Source organism: Drosophila virilis, chromosome X (assembly GCF_030788295.1).
Source record: "Drosophila virilis strain 15010-1051.87 chromosome X, Dvir_AGI_RSII-ME, whole genome shotgun sequence".
NCBI lineage: Eukaryota > Metazoa > Arthropoda > Insecta > Diptera > Drosophilidae > Drosophila > Drosophila virilis.
In genome coordinates, this window is record NC_091543.1 from 902164 (window position 1) to 924963 (window position 22800).

Below are 22800 nucleotides of genomic sequence, written 5' to 3' on the forward strand. Positions count from 1 at the left end.
GGTTGTAACTGTAAATGAAATGGTTTTCTCAAAGCTTTCGTCTTGTTCGCAAGAAATCAGGAATAACACAATTCGATAAGAGTTTGTTAAACTTAAATAACCTTTAACTTTTGCGATTGTGACAAGCCCCTCACAGCATATATTTGCGTATATCGCGTGTGTTTTTTAGTTTAAGCTGGTAGAAACATAATATTTCTTCATAACTTGCACTCTGTTTTTAGGGGCGCTTTTGTTGTTTGTAACATCGAGTTTCCCATAAGTCTTTTTCACATTCGCATCTTTTGCGAGTGTCGAGTAAAACTCTTTCATTAGGGGCGATTATGTTTTTCGGAACATCTCGTCAATTTCAACAGCATTTCCATATATCTAACAAGCGAATTCCTTTCGATATTTGACATTTGACGAGTGTATTTATTTTAGCTTAAATTTTAATCACTTTCATTAGGGCGATTTTGTTTTTGGGAACATTCCGTCAATTTCAACAGCATTTGGAATAATTCGAGTGCTTTTCGATATAACAATCGAATTCCTTTCCACAAATATTTTTTTTTTATACTTCGGAACATCCGCGTTCTCTTAGCATAACACATCTCTCTATTATTTTCACTAATTTTTCAGTTGTAGCGATTATATTTTGCGGAACATCCCGCTGTTCTTCAGAACATTTGGCATGCAAATCGAGTGACATTTTTATTGAATTGAAGCGCATTGAAAACATTTTATACGTTTGTATGCGGTATACATTTAAATTAACAGATTTCGCACATATTTTTTGTGATAAATGCATTTTTTTTTTGAAAATGTTCTTTTCATATTTCGCGTGTTAATTGCACATGTAATTGCAACTGTGTGTGTTTGTATGTGTGTGTGTGTGTATGTTGACTGCGGGCTTAATGATGTATCCATAGACTTGACCCCGTACTTATATCTGTTTTATGCATCGCTTCATATGACAAATTAATGAAGCGCGCTCCGCACATATAACTGATGGATGCATATGTATCTGATGGATACATATGTATCTGCGGGGGTTTCGTGCGCGTGTGCGTGGTTGGCTCGGGCATAAATCAAAATTTATATGCTGTCAAACGTCAAACGCAACAATTTCAACTATTTTAGACAGCAGCAACAACAATTTGGCTAGTAATTGCGACGCCTTTCCAATAAACTGGTCACTTGGCAGGATGTGAGAGTGGGTGAGGGGACGGAAGCGCGGTGGAAGCGCGGGGGGGGATTGGCTCGTGACGTGCGCTTAGTTTAAATGTTAATAGAGCCAATGCAACAACAAGAAACAACAACAACAACAAAATGTTGTATCGCAAACGTCAGGCGCAAACTTTGTGCAGAGCTCAGCAGAAACTTAGCCGCGCTGCGTGCCGTGTGTTTAAGTTCATACACTGAAAAAAAAAAAAACAACAGCAACAACAACAACAACAACAAAAACGAGACGTGACAATGGCAATGGCCGACAGTTTGACAGCTGCCCGCCCATCAACTCGAGCTCAACTAATGGGCGTCAAAATATCTTCAACTAGTTCGATCGGTTGTCAGATTTGATTATTTGTGTGTGTGATAAAATACCATAAACAGCTTATTATAGCATATATATGGTATACAAATGTTCAATGGGGAATGGATGGGGGGTGGAGGGAGAGATATCCAAAAAGTCACAAATATTATTATCAATTTGTGCCTTACGAGAACCTGAATAACACTTTTGGTGTATTTAGCTCTCATAATTGCCGATATATGCTTGAAAAACCCAAATCTCAGAATCGATTGGAATCGATTTTTATCGATCTTATGTAAATAGTGCGAGATATCGTAAAGTCTATAAAAGCGACTCTTGCTGCTTCCCACCACCGGAGCGAGAGAGAGAAATATGGCAAATTATAGAAGAAGAGGGGAAACACGAACATTCTTGCTGATTCCCAATCTATATAAGTTAAACAAGAGCCTGTATTACTGTATTTTCATCAATTTGTATCGATATTTTGCACATTACATTATTTATCGATATTCACGCATATTTTCGTTCGAGCCAGCGCTTACACCAGTTACAAGTTCAAACCTTGAACATGATAAAGTTTTGGCCTAGCTAATTACTTTTAGTAGCCACTGTTTTATGCCTATTTCAATCAATTAAAATATGTATGTTTAATAAAGAACTAATGTCACGAATCAAGAATCGAACCATTTAAACGATTCGCACAAGTTCAAACCCTCAACCGAAGGGTATTTTCGCATTCTCTTAAGAGTCGCATCGGTTGAGCATAGTGCACAGATAATATTTACGAAGGTAATTATCTGTCGCGAATTATATTATTATAGACAAACATATCCAAATCGGCAGAGCTAACTGATAAATTGCCTGGAAGTAATCACATTGAGTGCTCCGGCAAAAGGAAAGTACTTAAAAGTACTCGATAACTTAGGTCTTCGGCAAATTGAAAGCATATTTTAACTGATTAATTTAATTGGAAGTACTCAAAATAGTTGCCTGACTTCTCGAGTATTTTGAGTACTCGGGCAAATGTCGAGAAGAACTCGAATCAAATGTCAAACAAACAAGCGGCACCATACCGCTAATTAGTATTTTTTCCGGTATATTTGGTATTTTTATTTATTTATTTATTTTTTGTACATTTTATTTGCCTTTTGCTTGGCCTTTGGCCCGAGCGCTCGTTGATTTTATATATTTTATTTCATTTAATTTTTATGCTCTTTGCCGCAGCTCTGTGTGTGTGTGTGTTTTTTCTTTTTGCTGTTGTTGTTTTAGTATTTTAATTTTAATCCAATTTCAGCATACACAGAGCACAAGTGGGCGGCGAGGATGTGTGGGCGGGCCGAACGATATTTTTTATTTATTTATTTTCGATTTTATTTATTTATTTTATTTTTTTTTTTTTTTGTAACTTTTGATTCCCTTTTTTGTGCAGCTTTTATTTTCTGGCTTGTGGCAAAATATATTAAAAGCTACTTACAAAGTGCACAACGAAACGCTTGCGTGTGTGTGTGTGTGTGAGTGAGTGTGACTGCACACACACACACATACACACACACAATTACACTGCTGTGGTTTCATATGTAGCCTGTGGAGTGGAAAGGGTTGCGGTGGGAAGGCAGATGATGATGGTGATGCAAGTGATTCATGCGGAAAACGAGCAACAATTTTGGTTTACCAGAGAGACAACGCCAGTCGCTGGCAACAAGAACAACAACAACAACAACAACAATTGCAACAATTGCAACAACAATGTGTAAACACATGTAAGCCCGGCTGCTGGTTCTTCCGTTTCTGTTGCCCGGCGGCCCGCCTGCTGTTTCAATTTTATTATGAGCGCATTTTGTTTTCATGATTTTAAGCAACAATACAATATTGAGACAGCGCACAAAAGCCTCAGAATTTATTAATAAAACAACAACAACAAAAAATAGATTAAATCATCTGCAAAATGTACTTGCAGCCAGCAAAATGTTGCACTGCACAGGCCTGGCCCGTAAATGGGCCCAAAAAGTTGTTTCTAATGGACCACGTTGCGTATACGTAACGCAATTTGCAAGGCTAGACAAAGCTAGAGGGAGAGGGAAAGAGGAAGGGAGGGGAACATGACAGGCAGGCAAATAGATGAAGAGATAGAGAAATATATAAAAAAAAATTGGGAGACGAAGGCAAAGGATGAGCGCAATTCCAAAATGAATTTTCATTTACATAGAAATCATAAACAAAATCTTTTGACTTTCAATTAAGAAGCAAAAGACAACTGAAATCTAGCCCAAAAGATGTCAACGTCTATTTTCGGCATGCCGAAGATTTAATACCCTTAAGGATTCTGTTTATGATATTTCTAAAGCTATCCAATGTTTAACTCAGCAGCAAGACTGGAACTGAATCGGAAGTTTAATATTTAATTTTATGAAGTGAAATCAATTTCAATCGCATTTTCCACCGAGAAATTTTGAATGATGCGAAGAGTGTAAAATTAATCTGAAGTGAATATTCACAGAGATCCCTGAAAGTTCATTTGAATACGAAATTCTACCCATAAAATATTTGTTCAAAAGTGTGAAATGCTACGCAAAAAAATCAGCAAAAACATCTTTGAAAATGAGTTTCAGGCCAAACGGATGATAAGTAAAACAGATTGCCACAGTCGTTGCAATATTTTCTCTCCATTTTTCCACATATTTGGGTGGAATCTTCCAAAACCCAGTGAAAATTTCAGTGCGCATCGATCGCCCAATTAGTAGCTCAATCTGTCATTAAAAAAGTTCTCACCGAGCTATGCTTTAAAGTCAATTAACATTTGAACATTTTCTTTCAAGTAAACACAGATAAATATAGAAATGTAATGTAAATAGAAAATAAAACAGAAAATATCTATATAAGTATATATATTACATTTAAGACACTTTGATCTTTAGGCAATACCATCCCTAGAAATGTTTCTGTGAAAGTCCACCTTCAGAAACCACACAGATTGCGTCGAAGCCAAGCGAAATCCCGAAAGAAAATATTTCAAATATATTTAATTATGTAAAAGGGGAACAAGATACGCTATTAAATATTTGAAGCTTTTGCCAATGCCAACAGGAAAACCACAGCAGAAGAATTAATTAAAACGAATAAGGATTCGCTTCAACTATTCAGGTTTTTGTATAAGGAAAAAGGAATCGGAATCGGAATCCAGGCAAGCAGGAATTCAGGATTCACTTATCGACAGAGCAGGAAATACTCAACTCTTCCACACGTTTAATATAAAAAAAAATAGTGCAAATACCTCATATAATAAAAAAAAAAAGTAAATATAAAATAAGAAAATATAGCCCATTCACGGAGACGATGTTGATTTTGTTTCTTCGCAGGTCTTAAGACTGTTCAATATGCGTTACATAGATCTATTCCTAAAGACCACAATGGATTTATAGACGCCGAGCAGAGTCCTAGAAAAAATGTAAAACTATCATGAAAAAGGAAAAAATCAAAAAAATCTCTACAAAGCACAGGTCTGCAAATTAAATACAAAAAAAATACAAAAACCAAATATTGCGTGTGTTTAAAAAAAAAAGCTAAACTTCAACAAAGTGGATAAAGAAATATTATATCGTAATGAAATTAGGAATTTGTAAATTATTTATTCTCTCCTTATAACCACACTTGCAGGTATTCAGGGCTTGTATTCCCTGTAAATCAAGACACGCAACTCTTCCAAATGTTCTATTGCAAACAAATTGAAATAGGAAAATATTTAACCCAAATGCTCATCGATGATATCGTATCGTATCGTATAAGAATAGAATGTTTTATATGCATTGCATAGATCTGTCCCTGAGAACCACACATATGAAGAGTGGAAAATTGAATATAAATTTAGAAAAAAAAATGCATAACTGAGCAAAACATACTCAGATCAGATATATAAAAAATAGAAATAGTTTATGCTTTTTGTTAATGTTCGCGAAACTGACGATGATGGCGAGGATAGCGTAGAAAAATACCAATGCCAAATTAAAAAAAAAAATAATAATAAAAAGAAAATAAGTCATTTATTTAGACAAACAAATAAATCAAAAATAAAAAGGAACAAAAAATATTAATAAAAAATAAAAATAGATAAAGAGGAGTCTGTACTCGATGAGGCTCAGAGCCAGACTGAGGATGAGGCCCAGAGCCAGACTGAGGATGAGGCCTCTTCGGACCTGGAAATTTTCGACTGATTCAATGCCTACTTCGATAATATGAAATATAACTTCTTGAAAGCAACCCTACGCTGATAACGTATAAGAAATTTAAAGACAGCTTATCGATAAATAAAGAATTACAAGGGGAATTCGATAAATTTCCCTTTTTTTAAAGTCTTCTGAGTTGTGACTTAATAGAAATTGGATAATGCTGCGATAATGTGTGAGTAATTTAAAGAGGAAATCTAAGGAAATCTTTCGTTGATTTTAAAGTACTTGTGAACTAGTTCAGCGTTAAGTTTAGCATCCTGTTCAGGAACTAGTTCAGTTTCAAAATAATATATATATTTGCCCATTTCCCTCAGAGACTGGATGCTTAACGTTATTTCGGATATTAACCTTTTGCAGCTGTCTGTTGAGAGCGAATTTACGAATCAAGAATTTAATGAAAACACAGAAATATTCCAAGTTTTCTTGTACAAATAGTGCCCGAAACATATGGTCGCAGCTGACGTCATCGTCTTTTATTAGATTGTATTTGATTAGTTCGGGTATTTCGAGATCTCGTATTTATAAAGCTGTCTAGTTAAGGTTCCGTATATTTGCCTTACAATGCGTATTTGCGGAGCCTAATATTTGTGCTGCGTGTAGTTCTATTTGCTTTGGCTATCGATGACTCAATCGGATCCGATGCGGTTAAGTTCGTTGTTAATTTGCCCAGACATAAGTTTACGAATCGCCCCGAAATTTCTCAACCCGCCCTCATACAATTGTCAAAGGGTTGGGGGTCTAAAAAGCTCCATGTTTTGCGTAGGATTGGGTCCAAAATCGAACTCATTTCGTTGAGTAGAAAAAGCAGCCATAAAAATGTGATGGCACACATTAGGGGTGCTCGATATGGCGACAAATCGATATATCGAACAGATGTTGCATAAAGAAAAAGAAAATGTCAATTCTCAAATAGTTGAAGATTTGAAAAGTGAACAAGATGTTGCCAAAGTTACAGTCGATAGCATATTTTCATATCGATAGATCCGGGCTTTTCTTAAAATAGATATATGCAGACAATCCAAACAGTTATTGGTTATAATAGCTTCTTATTTGTCCCGACTAACAGTAATTCCACCCGCAATTGTGGAAAAGTCGTGAAAAATGCTTGTTTACCAACCAATTGGCCTCAAAGCTATTTTTAAAGCTATCTGTTCAAAATAATTTAAAGAGCGATTCTTATATCATTTAACGGGCAGTTAGCGAGTATCATGTTGATCAAAGTATCGATGGATTTTTGTGCACAGGAATACCCCTGATGCAAACGCATAAGATACCGCTGGGTATTTCAGACCAGTTGCCAGAAATGTTATTATGCAAAATAATAACAACGCAACGCACTATGAAATTAAATTTTGAATCCCAGCAGTGAGTAAACTTAAAATACAACTTATTCCAATGCCCTGCCCTGCTCCGGCCCCCAGCTCCCCTTCCCACCCACATACATGCCGGTATGTGCGATGTGTGTGTGTGTGTGTGTGTGTGTGTTGCCACATGACTGCCTCTGGTAGAGGCAATGAGTGCTTCCCATAGCCTGGCGATACCCTGCCGCAGGATACACTTGCATAGCTCTGTTAGACGATCTCAGCACAAATGTCCATGTTAACTGGGACTCATTTGGACACATCTTAAGTTAAACTGTTGTTGAAGTATTGTAAGCCCGCGATTTCTGGAAAAATGTCGATATCCGAGACTCACAAACAATGTGAAGGCTGCGAATATCTCAGAGAAACTAGCTTTATATATTAAATATGGGCCCCTATACTCTTGCAGGCTGTGCTTGATTACAGCTCCTCTGTTAAGACTCAAACCCAACTGATCCATGTGAACTGACAAACGGCCGCAGCGATGTCCAGAAAATGTTGTACGTGCACTTATTATTAAATTACTTGGCCTAAAAAAATGTGCAGCTTGAGGTGTCTGATCTGGTCAAGCGGTGATAACATTGTGCAAGAGAATAATGAGACGAGTTTTTCACAGAATTTCTTGGAATAAGACTAGCTTTTAACTTTAACTTTAACTAAGTATATGAAAAAAACTAGTTTTAATGCTTTAGCTAAATGGAAAAAAATAGGAATATTGCCTATATAGACTGTCTTATGTTCTTTGAAAGCTGGCATAATTATAAACTTTATATTTGTAGTTTCTTTTAGAACATGCAGCAATATCTGCAGCACTTTTTCTAGCTTTTTTTCTTGGATATTAGAAGCTCTGTCAGCTTTAGGCTTTATTAATCGCATTTGCATTGGTTATATATATCTTGAAATTTCTCATGTCTTTTGCAGAGTACTTAAAAGTTGTTTTGTTTTTATTTTGCGAGTTTTGTGCCTGCATTTTTTATTTTTTGGTGTTTTTTATTTTTATTTCTATTTTTTTTTTTTTTGGTTTTTTTGTGGTCCTTTTGGCTGTTTGGCTCGTTCGTTGGCCCGTTTGCTGGCGTTGGCTCAGTTTTTATTTTCGTGGGAGTTGGAAGACAAATTGATTTCATGTCTGAAACTTCTTAAGCGCCTGCAACGGGGGAATCCTTGCTGAACTACTTTCTTTTCATGGCTGTGTGTGCGAGTGTGTTTCTCTGTGTGTGTGTGTGTGTGTGTGTGTGTGTGTGTTCAAAGTTGATATCCCTCCACATTTGCTTTTTATTTAGTTTAAACTTGGCCAGAAATTGATGCGTCCGCTCGAAACAATATAACAGCAACAACAGCAAATGTGCCACATACATCTACTAAGGCAACATGTTGCAATAACCACGCCCACACACAACCACACTCCCCCCCCCCCCCCCCCCCGCCTCTTTATGCCAGGCATCGCATGCTTGTAGCGCATATTTTTACCGCTGAGGGCTTCTGCTGTCATAGACATGAACTCTTTCGCTCTTTCAGCTTAAATATTTGCAATTTTATTTCGATTCGCCCCCCAAAAGTGTGGCCATAAATTGCCCTCTCTAATAGCATGTCTTAATAGCGTGCTGGTCACACTTGAACCGCTGCCCTTGGCCAAACAGTTGATGGGCTTAAATACATATGTATATAGACAATATCTCGATAATTGGTCCTCAACTTTCCTTGATCGAAAATCTCAATAAATCTTAAAAAAAAAATGTTGTTCCCTTGAAAAATTGTCGTTAATGTTTCCCATTTCCCCTTGAAAAATGTTATTTTTTTTTTTGTATTTTTGTTGTATTTTTCGCAACCCATCGAATATTGAACCTTTTATAATTGATATTTGAGTAATGCGACATATTTTGTTGCCGAAGGAGTTGAAATTTTAATTAACATACAAGCCAGAGCAGACTTGGCTCACATATGAACATAGTTTACAGAGTAAATACCGGGCTAAAGAAAAAAAGGAATAACTCATGAATATTTTCCATTTTACAGCACTGGCAAGGCCAGCGTTTCGATGAAAGATACTTGTTCTGTATATGATATAATATAAGTTAATTGTCAATTTGTTAAGATAGCAGAATATCCCATATCGATTCTTATCGATTGCCTGCAAACTGTGCAAACTATCGATAATCGATAACAATCTTTCAATGGGGTTAGGGTACAAAAAGTAGATTGGTTTTGTGGAACATTCGTGCTGTCGTTTGGAATATTGGATATTCGTCTAATTTATTTTCTGGATACATTAATTGTTATTATACTCTGTTAACAGGGTGAGAAAAAGTATACTGGTTTTGACTTGATGTCCAACCAGCCATACAGACTTTTAGCTTAGAGTTCTGAATATATATTCAGAATATATATTGCACAGTTTGAAAATCACTTGAATTACTTTAACAGTTGTGGGATGCAATAAAAATCAATAATCAAACAGTTTTAAACGTTTATCTCATCGCGAACAGGGTGTTGTGCAGTCGTGTACACCCGTTTCATTTTGCATTCATAAATTAAGTTTGCCAATTTTGTATTGCTTTAATGCATTTAGCTATTTCTTTCACTTTGCTGAACTTTCGCTGCGCTTAATTTACTTAAGCTCGACCCGAGCTCCACACACACACACCTACACACACACCTACACACGCACACCCTGCGCTCAGCTGAGCGCATGAAAACAAATTCCCTACAATATTTTCAATATCAATAACTCGAACGTTTTTAGTTATCAAAACAGTTTATCCATACTAAGTAAGTGCACAGCTTTCCCCTTTGCCCTTTTACCCTCTCCTCCCGCCCCCCCTCCCTCCCCCCGCACTGCAACTAACTAGTCTCTTTCTCCCCATCAACTGCGAGAAACTATAAAACGTTAGTAAAAAGTTTATTTTTGTTTTTTCACACGCTGCAGTGCCCCAAGCCCGCTGACTGTCCCTCCAGCTGCTGCCCCTCCTCGACGGTCTCTGCCTCGTCCAGTGGAACACGGAGTTTGCGTGAAAATCCTGCCAACTTGTTAGCTTATCCGGTGATTACATCGATAATGCTACGTGGTGTTTTAGCTACAAAGCTACGTGCAGCCCAGACCCTTGCCCCAAGCTCCATACGCTCCATGGCGCTTGCAACGTTGCCAAGTTGCAAGTGGATACTCGCCGTGGGTCTGGAAGGCTTGCGAAATGATATGGATGCCCATATCCAACTGTGTGCAGTCCTTCTGTCTGTCTGTCCGTCCGTCTGTCTGTGTTTTTCTTTTGGCACCAGTAAAAACTAAGAGCCCAGAACCTGCAACTGGAGCAACAACAATGCTACTCAGCTATTTTTCTTTGTAATACACTTGAAAAATGAGCAACAAAACTTTACCATATACTTTGCAACCAGCTTGTAAATCTACTCAATATTTTAATAGTACATTCAATAAGTATTAAATAAAGTTTAAAGACAATAAAGTGCAGATTACAAATTTAATGAGATGTGCTCTACAATAATAGAGAGAAAAAAAACTTCGTCTTTATTTGACATGTGCTATGAATCTGACAAACATTCAAATCACAAACAATCACTAGCTAGACAACACTAAAATATGCAAATTTCTTGTTAAAAAGTAATCAGCTAGCTAAACTGGCTGGTACATTTAACAGTTGGATCAAATATTTACCCTGGAATACAAATTAATAGCTTAGTGTTGGCAAATTTGCAAAAATTTACTAGCTAGATAACACAAAATATCTTACTTCGCTCTTAAATATATTCGGCCAGCTATGCTGGCTGGTAAATTTAACAGTCAAATCAAATAATATAGATAAGTAAAGCAGCCAGTGTTGCCAGCAAAAAAATTACTTGTTTAATGTTGAAAAACAAGCAAAAAAAAATCACAAATAAAAACAACATTCAATTTCTATCTGCATGTTAATTTGACATTCCAATAACATAAGCGCGCATATCTTTGACTACCTGCTAAAGTGGCTGTTAATGCTGACAGGCACTTGGCAAGCGTATAAGATCTTCGACAATCGTTTTTCGTAGCTACATTTTTCAGTTCTTCGCAATGTTTTTTCGCCCCTTTTTTTGTTGAAGCTCCTTGTAGTTTTTTGGCATACAAATGCGCAAAATGCAGTCGGAGGATTTGTTCAGCCGGCGCTGCGCCCGCTGGTGTCTTCTGCGTCAACTCCCACGCATGTTGTACATTTTATTGCCAGAGTCAGGACGAGCCAAATGCAAGGAACTGTGCCATCATGTGCCACAACACGGTAAGCCGTAAGCAGATGCATTTGTATGTGCAAACATGTATCTGCTTGTTGCAGTTGCTGTTGCTGTTGTTACAGCATTTCAGTTACTGTTATTCACGTGCTCAATCAATTTTTCAAGTTTTTACGGCCACAACCGACGGCCCAGCGCTGGCATAATGTGTGTGTGCCAGCCAACTGCAATTGCTGCAACTGTGGCAACTCTTTCGACTGGAGCTGGCTACATGCCAGTGTTGCCAGCTTTTGCTAACAAAAATGTCCAGCTTTAAAGGGGCGAGACGAATGTTAAGATGCCCATTGAGCAATTGCTGAGCCTTTGTAGCATTTATGTGTGCACGCACTTTAAAAAATATACAGTTAGATAACTTCCAAATCTGTTAACCAACACTACTCACAGTTTCGTACCACATATATGAGATTCTAATGTATTTTTCTTTAAGCTAGACGATACCGTAGACAACAATTTTGGCGACCCAAGCCAGGGAAAGGCTAAAGAAACCTTGGCTTCAAATCGATAAAATTCAAAAGAAATATCAAAATACACTGTCTATGATATACGAGAAGATGTATCCCAAAAATCAGTACTCGAGCTCGACTCGAATATACTTTTGCCAGAAACTAAAGTCAGTTTTGGCGGCAAAAAGGCTAAAAAGGGCAGCAACAGCAGCAGCAGCTGCACTGCGTACGGTTCGCTTTTTGCCAGCCAAACCACAGTTGGAAGTGCACTATTTTGTTTCGCTTGAGCAGGATTCGCTTCGTGGGGAAAGTTCGACTTGGCGTCTGGCGCTAATGATATTTCATTGGTACTGATTTATAGTTGTTATGTGTGTATGTGTGTGTGCGTGTGTGTGTGCGCGTTTCGGGCACGTTCGGGCAATTTTTGCGCTGCCAGTTGATAAGAGGTCAAAAGTTGGATTGGGTTTTTCCTTGAGGCACTCGTATCATACTGAGTCGGCGGGAGTCATAAAAAGCAATACAAGACTTGCCGCAAGAAATTTCCTGACCAAGAAGCTGTTGTACAATATCGACAACAGATGGCGCCACAATTAAGCTACAGCTCAAAATTAAAGAGATGCTGCACTTAATATGTCCCGAAAGTCTCGAAAAATAGCTAAAAATCCACGTAGAACATTTGCTTGCTTCATTCGAATGTTGAAGCTTGTGAGAATTATAAAAGAAGACAACAAGTGGCACCACATAAATGCGCAAGTTGAGGTAAGGAATTTCATTTTTTCATAATCTAAGAAGCGGACCGTGGACTCAAAGAGCTGAAAGTCAGGGAAGGCCACTGAAGTGGTCTATAAATTAATCAGATTTCTCTTTAACGAAAATTATTTAGACCGACAACAATAAATGGCGCCACAGCGATCTTCATGCTGAAATAAAGGAATTATATAAATATAGTTTAAATTATTTGTTAGTTACTCAACTTTATACCTATAAAGCCATTTTGTCTCCACAATTAAGCTTAACTAAGACCTAAAACTGGCTCACTCTTTGCAATAACACGCAGACAGCTTAGCGCGAAGCCAGCGATAAAAATGAATTTATCCAAAAATAAATCGAACCGTAAAATTGATTTATAGTGAAAATCTTAGCTTCCTAGCTCTTACAGTTTGGCCTGTGCATCGATCATCAGTCAGTCAATCAGTCAACCAATCGCTCAATCAACTTCATTTAAGTCCTATGCGTAGTACCTTTTCTTGCCGCTAGGTGTCGTGCACGCAATGAGAACTCTCACTGCAAGCAAATGCAGTCCCTTAGCTGAAATCCGATGAGGACAAGAATTAAATTTTGTAAAAACAATTTGTGCAAAGTTTTGAGTGCCATTTCAGTTGAGTTGTTCGTTTGAGTGTTTTTTTTTTTTTTTTTTTTTGTTATTTGCTGCCACGCCCATTGCGTGCTTGGAGGTGGCATGCCAGACGAGATGCTGGCAAGGTAAAAGTTGAGGGCCGCGTTATGTTAACGCAATTATTACGCATTTCTTATGATGTAATCAGACGCAGCTTGCCGAGGGTTTGCCAAATGAAAATATGCCCAGGTACCGCGGGCTTTTGTGGCAAAACTTTTGCGTGGAACATGAGAAAAAAAAAATAAAAAAAATAAAAATAAAAAACAGAAGCAACAACAAAATGGCATCCCCCTCCAGCAGCCGCAGCGAAAATGAAGCGAAATAAAACTAAATTATGGCAATTGAAAATGAAAAGCGAAAATTAAGCGCATAATGAGTCGCAGTGCGGCCGAAAGCGGGGAGGGGGGAATGTGTGTGTGTGTGTGTGTGTGTGGGGGCAGTTGGGGTAGAGCGCAGGAGCTCAAGATTAAAGCCAGGACTTTATTCAGCACGGCAACAATACAACGTATAATACAATAAGCAACAGCTAACAACAACAACAACAACAAGAGCAACAAGAGCAACAACAACAACAACGGCTGTCCTTACAAGTGTGGGCGTGGCAGGGGGCAGACGCCCCTAATGCAGTGCCCGCACAATGTACCGACGCAGCGAAGCGAATGCCGCGTAGCGAACTCTGCGCCACTTAACGAGGGCGTCTTGTCTTTTAGGCTGAATATACTCTTCTTTTTTTAGGGTGGTGTGGGTAGTCTTGATGCGTGCCACACAAGCACTCAGACCTTTACACAGAGCGAGAGAGAGACACAGCGAGATAGAGAGCGAGCGAGAGACAGTGGAAATCGACAGCAGCAAAAGTAACTGCAAAACAGCCTTAAAAATTATGCGGCAGGCGACAAAAATTTCAACAATCAAATGCGTCAATTGTACCAAAGTATGCCAGAAAAAAACTCTCGACCTAGACCTTGTTTAAAGAGTCTGCCATCTTGTTATTAAAGCTCATGTTAATTAGCCAGCAAGTGTGTGATAATTTGCAAACATTTTTTGCTTTGACCTGCGATTGGCCTCAAGCTCATTATCAAATATGTTTGTGAAAATTAATGTGAGACGATTTTCACACTTTTTGCAAAGGATGATATAGGAATATATACTTATATATTATACTATATTAAAATAGCCAAAAGCTGGAAAAATGGTTTGTGGTGAGAATATTAAAGCCTACAAATAAACATATATAAAAGGTATATAGATATATAACTTGTGTTCTCTATGCATCATATAAAATCACTTAAATCAATTGAACGACAGAAAGCCAACAACACAGTTATGCTGCCTGGCATTTACCACTTACCTGATAAATTCTACCATGTGGATGCACCAACCATAACCATTTGTTTATATTTGTCGCCTGGGTACGACGAATGCAGCGCTAGATGCCTGACTGCCTGGCATTTTGTGGGTAAAATAGAACAAACTGCTCTGTCACTCAAATCTGACACAAGACAAATCGCATCGAATGACGGCGAATGGAATTGATCGCATCCAATCGGATTCAATGACATTTTCAATGTTCTTGTTGTTTTTTCTTGTTGTTCTCACTCTTCAGTCGCTCCACGCCATTGACTCGACTATCCAAATCCACATCCACATGCAACTTCAGTGAATTTTGCAACACTTCAGCAATCAATTCACAATTACCTCAAGCCTCTGTTTGGGCCCCCGTCAACCCGCTTATTGTCGGACAATTCTTGCGTCGCTCGAATGCAAAAGTTCAATTCAATCTTTCGGTTGTCACTGGCAAAAACAATATGCACATCGGGCCAAAAGACATAGATACCCAGAGGGAAGCTTAGTTAACAGTTGAATAGATATTTGCAGCCGCATTCGAAGACAATTCATGTCGCTTACAAGACGGCCTTAATGACATGTCAGCAAAGGTGTCTTGTGTCCTGTGGTATAATAAAGAACAAACGCATATCAAAAAAATGTGTTTTATGTCTATAAAATCTATTTCTAAAGAGCGAGAGATAGAGAGACAGAGAGAGAGAGAGAGAAAGAGGAAAGAGGAAAGAGGAAAGAGAGCGACAAAGACAGAAAACAAGCTTACTGACATGTCATGTAGAGTGTCCTGCAAGACGGCGAGCATGACAGTTCATCAAGAGGGTCATGCACGAACCTATCACTAGAATATCATCGTGTCCCTGCAAGGCAGCTTTCATCGAATTTCCTACTGGGATATTTCAAGGCACACACAACCTCAACAACTGGCATCTGTGACTTTTCCCTCTTACTGTCACTCTCTCTGTCTCTCTCACACTCTCCCCCTCTGTTATTGTCTCTCTCACTATCTTTTGCTTGTTGTTTAGAATTTAAATGTTGGCACACACATGTGCATTTCGAATGCGAAATCTAATGAAACGTGTTGAAAACAATTTGTTCACCCATATTGAATTATCCACTTGAGTGCATTTTGACTTTCTTTTCAACCAAATGGGCGGCTCTAGTATAGGGGCGTGGCAACAATCATATAGTGGGGGAACTAACGCTTCGACTATAACAAACTGCAATAAACCTGCCGGAGGCAGGTGCGAACTATCCGGCGAAAGGCTATTCAAGGATTTAGTTCTGCATCGATTTCATAAATATTTGACACATATGAATTTTGTGCATTTAATATTATACTAAATTTATTTTTCATATTTCTTTGAATCAGAATAAGGAATATTCTTCCATGCTTCAAATAAATTAAGTATCGTCTCGGGCCTTATCAATCTATCGAATTTCCCTGATAATCGAAATAGTTTTTGATTATCAATAAATATTCTATGGCTTTCTAGTACGATATGATGACAGGGTTGCTTTTAAGAAGATTAATTTCATATTATTATCTTCAGTCTGCCCTGTTAACTTAAAATTGTATCATTTAGCAAAGATAAAACTGGCTGGAGATCAGAGCAGAAGCCAGCTTGAAACTGAAGCAGGCAGCTAGACAGCAAGCATTTGATTTCTAGTCTGGGCTATAGCCTCGGGCCTTTTAAAAGATAACTATGCCCATCTGAATCCCTATATAAAATTAAAGCAAGTTGAAACATACCTCGGCCAAAACCGAAGACTGAGCCACAAACTTCACCCAATGCCTTAACTGAGACGAATTCTCTGAATAAAAATCAAGGATGTTTCGCTGGAAATTCCATACAACCTTGTCAGCCCTTTTTCACACTGAGTAGCGGATATGCCGAAACGAGTGAATGCAATATGTCGTACGTTTTTAATGCAAAGCCTTCGAAATTAATTGCAACTGATTGAATGAAACTTGAACTTAGGCTCCACGTTACCTTTGACTTTCAATTTCTACCAAAAAAAAAATGAATTTTCATATTGATCTTTAACGGAAAAAAGGATATCTTCAGCAAGCCGAATTTGATGATTTGATGCTCTCCGACAAGTGAGAAGAGTGAAGCTCGTAAATGCTGAGTTTGATGAAAATTATCTTGGAAAATAGAATATTTGAACCTACTTCTCGACCGATTGCTCCCCATTGAGCTATATAATATAGTCAAGATATGTTGATAACAAGAGCCTAATTTTTGATCAATCGATTCTTTGGCATATATATAAATATATATATTAAGGATTTAAGCCTGAAGTTAAAGTGCATCAGATGTTTGCACTTGTTAACTCGAAAAGTCCAGCTTTAACGACGCGAACCTGTGCTGCGTTCGTCATCAATCAAACAGCTCGCCATCAATCAGTCAGTCAGTCAGTCAGTCGCACATGTGCAGCCAACGATTAAAATGCTTAACATTTTTTTTAGCTGGCTAAAATTCTTAGCTCATTTCTTAAGGCCCGCCTTTTTCATGTTGTCTTGGATTTATCTAAAAAAGAATATATAAAAAAAAAAAAATCTATGCTCTGAAATTTCACTGCATTTCTCTGGCAAAACATAAAAAGACTCGTCGCGACTCGACTCCAGTTGACTTGAGTTGAGTTAAGTTGCGTTGATACCTTAAGCTCTTAGCCTGGATTTGCCCAAAAGCAAGTTGAAACTTTCACCCCCCCTTCATTTACCCTCACTCGCTCAAATGCCACTTGAAGACAGCGGAAAAGCGTACAACTTATAAAAATTTCTACACATGATTTCGCTTTATTGCTTTATGACACCGCTTTTGTCTGTGTGCGTGGGTGTGTGCGTGTGCGTGTGTGTGTGTGTGCGTGTGCGTGCGTGTGTATCTCGGGTTGGCTTGAAGCCTTTGCTGTTCCTTGGGTTGGGATGGATTTTCTTTGCTTATGAATATTTCAAAGCGCATAAAAGACAGAATGTTGCAGTCGGCGCTTGCACGATACCCTGTTCATGTTGGGATGGACAAACTATCGATGCTATCGATAAATTCGATAAATACTATCGTTGCTGACAATAAAACATGTAATTCAAAACCCTAATTAGTTGTATGTATCGTTATGGAAAAAGGCGATGGCTTTATTAAAATGCGAGCTACAGAGAAGTTGAAAAAGGACAAAGAAAATATTCCTTAAAAAAGTAAGTTTGTTAATGAAAAAATGAATCTTTCCCTAGAAACAACAGCCTAGATTGGATGCCTAGTATTATAAGACAGCTAACTCTGAGACTGTTTGTCAAAAAGCAATGGCTCTCAAACTGTAATTTTAGGAAATGTTGCCTGACATAGATTTGGCTTAATCTTTCGTTAATGTCATCTAACAATATTCCAGCTCCAATATGTAGAAGATATACATCCATACAAAAATATTAAACATCTAGTACCTACGCGACAGAGAGCAAGCCGAACATTGCATCCAAGCTAATATACCCTCTCAGCAGCTAGCTAACAGTGCATAAAAACTTGGATAAAATAACTTGGTAGTGTCTTTGCTGTAGCCTGGCAACTCTGCTTTCTGCACACACACACACCTCAGCCCGCCTCTCTATTTGCCTTGCAAAGTTTCTTGTTTGCTTTAAACAAATGTAAAACTCTCACTTTTTTCACCTCTGCCCGCTCTCGTGCTCTCTTTGCTTTGTTTCATACGTTTATGAATATGTTCAGAGCAACCACAAGTGCTTGGGATTCCCCGAACCTCAGGTCGGGTCAAAGGGTAAGCGTTTGCCCCACCCCCATCCCCTTCTCCTTCAGCCAATCATAACTTTTGATGTTATTTTTTTCAGAGCGCGTGCTGTGAATAGTCAATAAATAAACAATTTTTGACGCTCTAAAAATACACATGAAATCTTTTTGTGGTTCCCATTGGCACACTTTGTATTCACACCCCCGCCTTCCCCCTCCAACCCCAAACAATCATTCACAAGTATTTTCTGGAATCCCTGCAGAGTTTATACGTAAGGCGGCTTATCATGTCGATTTTGTCCTTTGTCCTTTGTCGTTTGGCCCTGCCTGGCTATTTCCCAGTATATTTGTCGGTATCTTCTTTTATTGAATAAGAAGCAAAACGCTCTAGTCGGGCGTTCCCGACTAGGAAATACCCTGAACCTTCATCTCAATCTGGCAACATTATTTTTGGTCGAAATTCAACATCCTATATAATTTTATATAATTTATTTAATTTGTCGAATTTCCCTTGTAATCGAAGTACTTTTTGTTTATCGATAAGCTGTCTAGATTTCTTATAACTTATCAGCAAGGGCTGCTTTTGAGAAGTTCCATTTCTTATAATCGAAGTAGGCATTGAATCAGTCGAAATTTTCCAGGTCCGAAGAGGCAACTGGCATTATCCTCAGTCTGCCTCTGAGCCTCATCGAGTACAGACTCTTCTTTATCTACTTTTATTTTTTATTAATATTTTTTGTTCCTTTTTATTTTTTGTTCCTTTTTTATTTTTTGGTTTTATTGTTTATCTAAATAAACGACTTATTTTCTTTTTATTATTATTTTTTTTTTTAATTTGGCATTGGTATTTCTCTACGCTATCCTCGCCATCATCGTCAGTTTCGCGAACATCAAAAAAAAGTATGAGCTATTTCTATTTTTTATATATCTGATCTGAGTATATTTTGCTCAGTTATGCATTTTTTTGTTTTCTAAATTTATATTCAATTTTCCACTCTTCATATGTGTGGATCTCAGGGACACATCTATGCAAAGCATATAAAACAGTCTATTCTTATACGATACGATACGATACGATACGATATCATCGATGAGCATTTGGGTTAAATATTTTCCTAATTCAATTTGTTTGCAATAGAACATTTGGAAGAGTTGCGTGTCTTGATTTACAGGGAATACAAGCCCTGAATACCTGCAAGCGTGGCTATGAGGAGGGAATAAATATTTTACAAATTCCTAATTTCATTACGATAAAATATTTCTTTATCCATTTTGTTCAAGTTGAGCATATTTTTTTTTAAACACGCGCAATATTTGGTTTTTGTATTTATATTGTATTTTATTTGACCTGTGTTTTGTGGAGATTTCTTTTGATTTTTTCCTTTTTATATTTTTTCCAGTTTCATGATAGTTTTACATTTTTTCTAGGACTCTGCTCGGCGTCTATAAATCCATTGTGGTCTTTAGGAATAGATCTATGTAACGCATATTGAACAGTCTTAAGACCTGCGAAGAAACAAAATCAACATCGTCTCCTTGAATGGGCTATTTTTTCTTATTTTATATTTACTTTTTTTTTTTATTATATGAGGTATTTGCACTATTTTTTTTATATTAAACGTGTGGAAGAGTTGAGTATTTCCTGCTCTGTCGATAAGTGAATCCTGAATTCCTGCTTGCCTGGATTCCGATTCCGATTCTTTTTCCTTATACAAAAACCTGAATATTTCTTTATACAATAGTTTTTTGTATTTGTTTAATTATATGTTGAAGCATTTTATTTGATTTCGTGCTAAATGTGGTTCTTGTTTCTTTACCTTAGTCCTCTCGCTTGATGCGAATCTTTTTTCGTTTTAATTAATTTTCCTGAGGTGGTTTTGGTTTAAAAGTAAATATATTTAAAAGATTTTCCATCGGGATTTCGCTTGGCTTCGACGCAATCTGAGTGGTTTCTGAAGATGGACTTTAAAAATCACATTTCTGAGAATATTTTTGGGCTAAAGGGCACATAAAGTGCCTAACAGCTGTCGGTTATTTTTATATTTTTTTCAAATTTTTGTTATATGACTATTTTTATAACTGAATGTTTACAAGAGTAATTAATTCCAAGAGCAGCTGTTCATTGTTGATCTTACAATGTTTTCATGTTTATTTGCCCAAAGTCAACAAATAGACTGCGTTGATCAACATGGAATTATGTAAACTTTAAATGGAAATGGCGTCACACACTTAACCAAAAGGTGTTCGACTCTTAACTGTTAAGTAGGCAATAACAATAACAATAACTTCAAGTGAAAGTTTAAGCTTTCCGACTGGGGGTTAATTTTAATAGGAATAGGAAGGTTTTTTTTAAAGCTATACCAAAAAAATCCTATCAGTTCTAGCAATAGCAAACAATTTAACTGCAAACATGCCAGGGACCAATAATTGTTCGCTGCCCGAACTCGTTGAGAATTACAACGACGAAAAAACAGCTGACGCTCATAACTGTTAATCTCAAAACATGCACAGATAATGAGAATAAAGAAGAACGGTAAAATGCAACAAAACAAATATCCAATATGCATAACTTTAATACGATTGTCGCATATCTAATTTTTGGATTTAATTTCTCCGATTTCTGTGAGCCACACACGACCTGCCAATTAAATACCCACGGGTGCGCCACATGTGGGGAGTTAAGAGGGGTGGGATGAGGGGCGTAATGGTTACTCAAATGGTAGGCGTGTCCAAATCGGCTGCTTAAGCAAGAAATCATTTTATTTGAAAACTTTATTCCACTCTGTACTTTGGGCTTTGTCGCCGTGTGTCGCATTGTTGTTGCAATGTCAACGACAACAACAAGTACAGCAATAAAAAGAAGAGCAACAAAAAGAAAAACAACAAAAAAAAAGAGCAACAAAGCGACAGGCGCAAAGCACATGGCAAAACAGCAACAAAGTTTAACTGTAACAATAACCAAAGTCAAAGTTTGTCGGCAAAGTTTTTGTATTTGCTTAGCGTGTGTGTGTGTGTGTGTGTGTGTGTGAGCGTGTGCCTATGTTTTTGCCTGTGTGTGCGTGTCTGTGTGTCAACTGTCGGAACATCTATGGGAAACAAATTCATTTCAATTGTTCATTTGCCTGCTGCTACACACACATGCAAGCATCTGCATGCATACACACACATGCAAGCATCTGCATGCATACACACACATGCAAGCATCTGCATGCATACACACGCATGCAAGCATCTGCATGCATACACGCGCATGCAAGCATCTGCATGCATACACGCGCATGCAAGCATCTGCATGCATTCACACACACATGCAAGCATTTGCATGCATACATACATGCACACACATGCTTGACTGTTGCCAGAAAATGTTCTGTACCAGAAATTGCCAGAAAATGTACCGAAAATTAGATTTACTCGTTTGAAATTTGCAAAATGTTCAGACCCTAAATACGGCACAGTCTATAATGGGGATTTTTTTTTGTAATTTAATTAGGGAAATATGTATGGATCAAATATATAAAATATTGTTAACCTTAATACTCTCAATCGTAATTGATACCTTAAGACAAACATTTACAAGTTATTTCAGGCATAACTTAGCACATCTCAAAATTGATATTTGTCGATATTATGAAAGAGATATCGAAAAAATATATGTATATAAATTGTACCGCGCATAATAAACGAGCATACATATGACTCATATTCCAAGTCCCTAAGCCAGGCACGGCCAGCTCAAAGAGGCTTATCCTGTTGATCAGGATTTTATATAATTATTTAGTGACAGTCTACTGCCTTTGTATTCAATAGGTGCAGGACATTAAAAGTACCTTTGTATGCTGTGTACCATTGCATAAATATAGCACAAGTTTTGGTACATTTGCAGCAGATGTCTGGCAACCATGCGAGGGGATTTTTTAATAAAATGGCAGTTCGGACTTTAAAGATGTGAAGCACAAATGTCACGTGTCATCTGCTGCTGCTGCTGGCGACGGCAGCGTTGCCACCAGGGAATCTAAATGCTGCCCACAGCAGTGGCAATACCTGCGGCTTTTGACTTGTTGCGCCTTTTTTTTTTTGTCAGACAAACAAAAAACTTTGCGTTTACTTCTGTTTCAGTTGTTTAGCCAGGGTAACAGGTAAAAATCCTCAAACTTGAATATTGTCCGTATTCTTGTAGTTGGATTATATTTTGTGACCATACAGTCAGAAGAAGGCATCTACGAATCCATAAAGTAAATATATTCCAGATCAGACATTTTCGAACCATAAAATGATTATATGGTAAATCAGAAAACCGACACATACAAATATCTAAATATATGTTTATAGAAGGAAACTAGATTGTTTAAAAGGGCAAATCGGCGTTATGTTCGGGTTGTCCTATAGTCCCGCCCCAATCTCGGCTACTCTCACTAATTGTTGTTTTTCTCGCCAACAAATAAACCCCCCCCCCCTCCCCATCCAAAAGCTTCACACTTTTTTCAATGCAACTTTTGCTGCAACAAGAACAAAAAAGTTGTCTG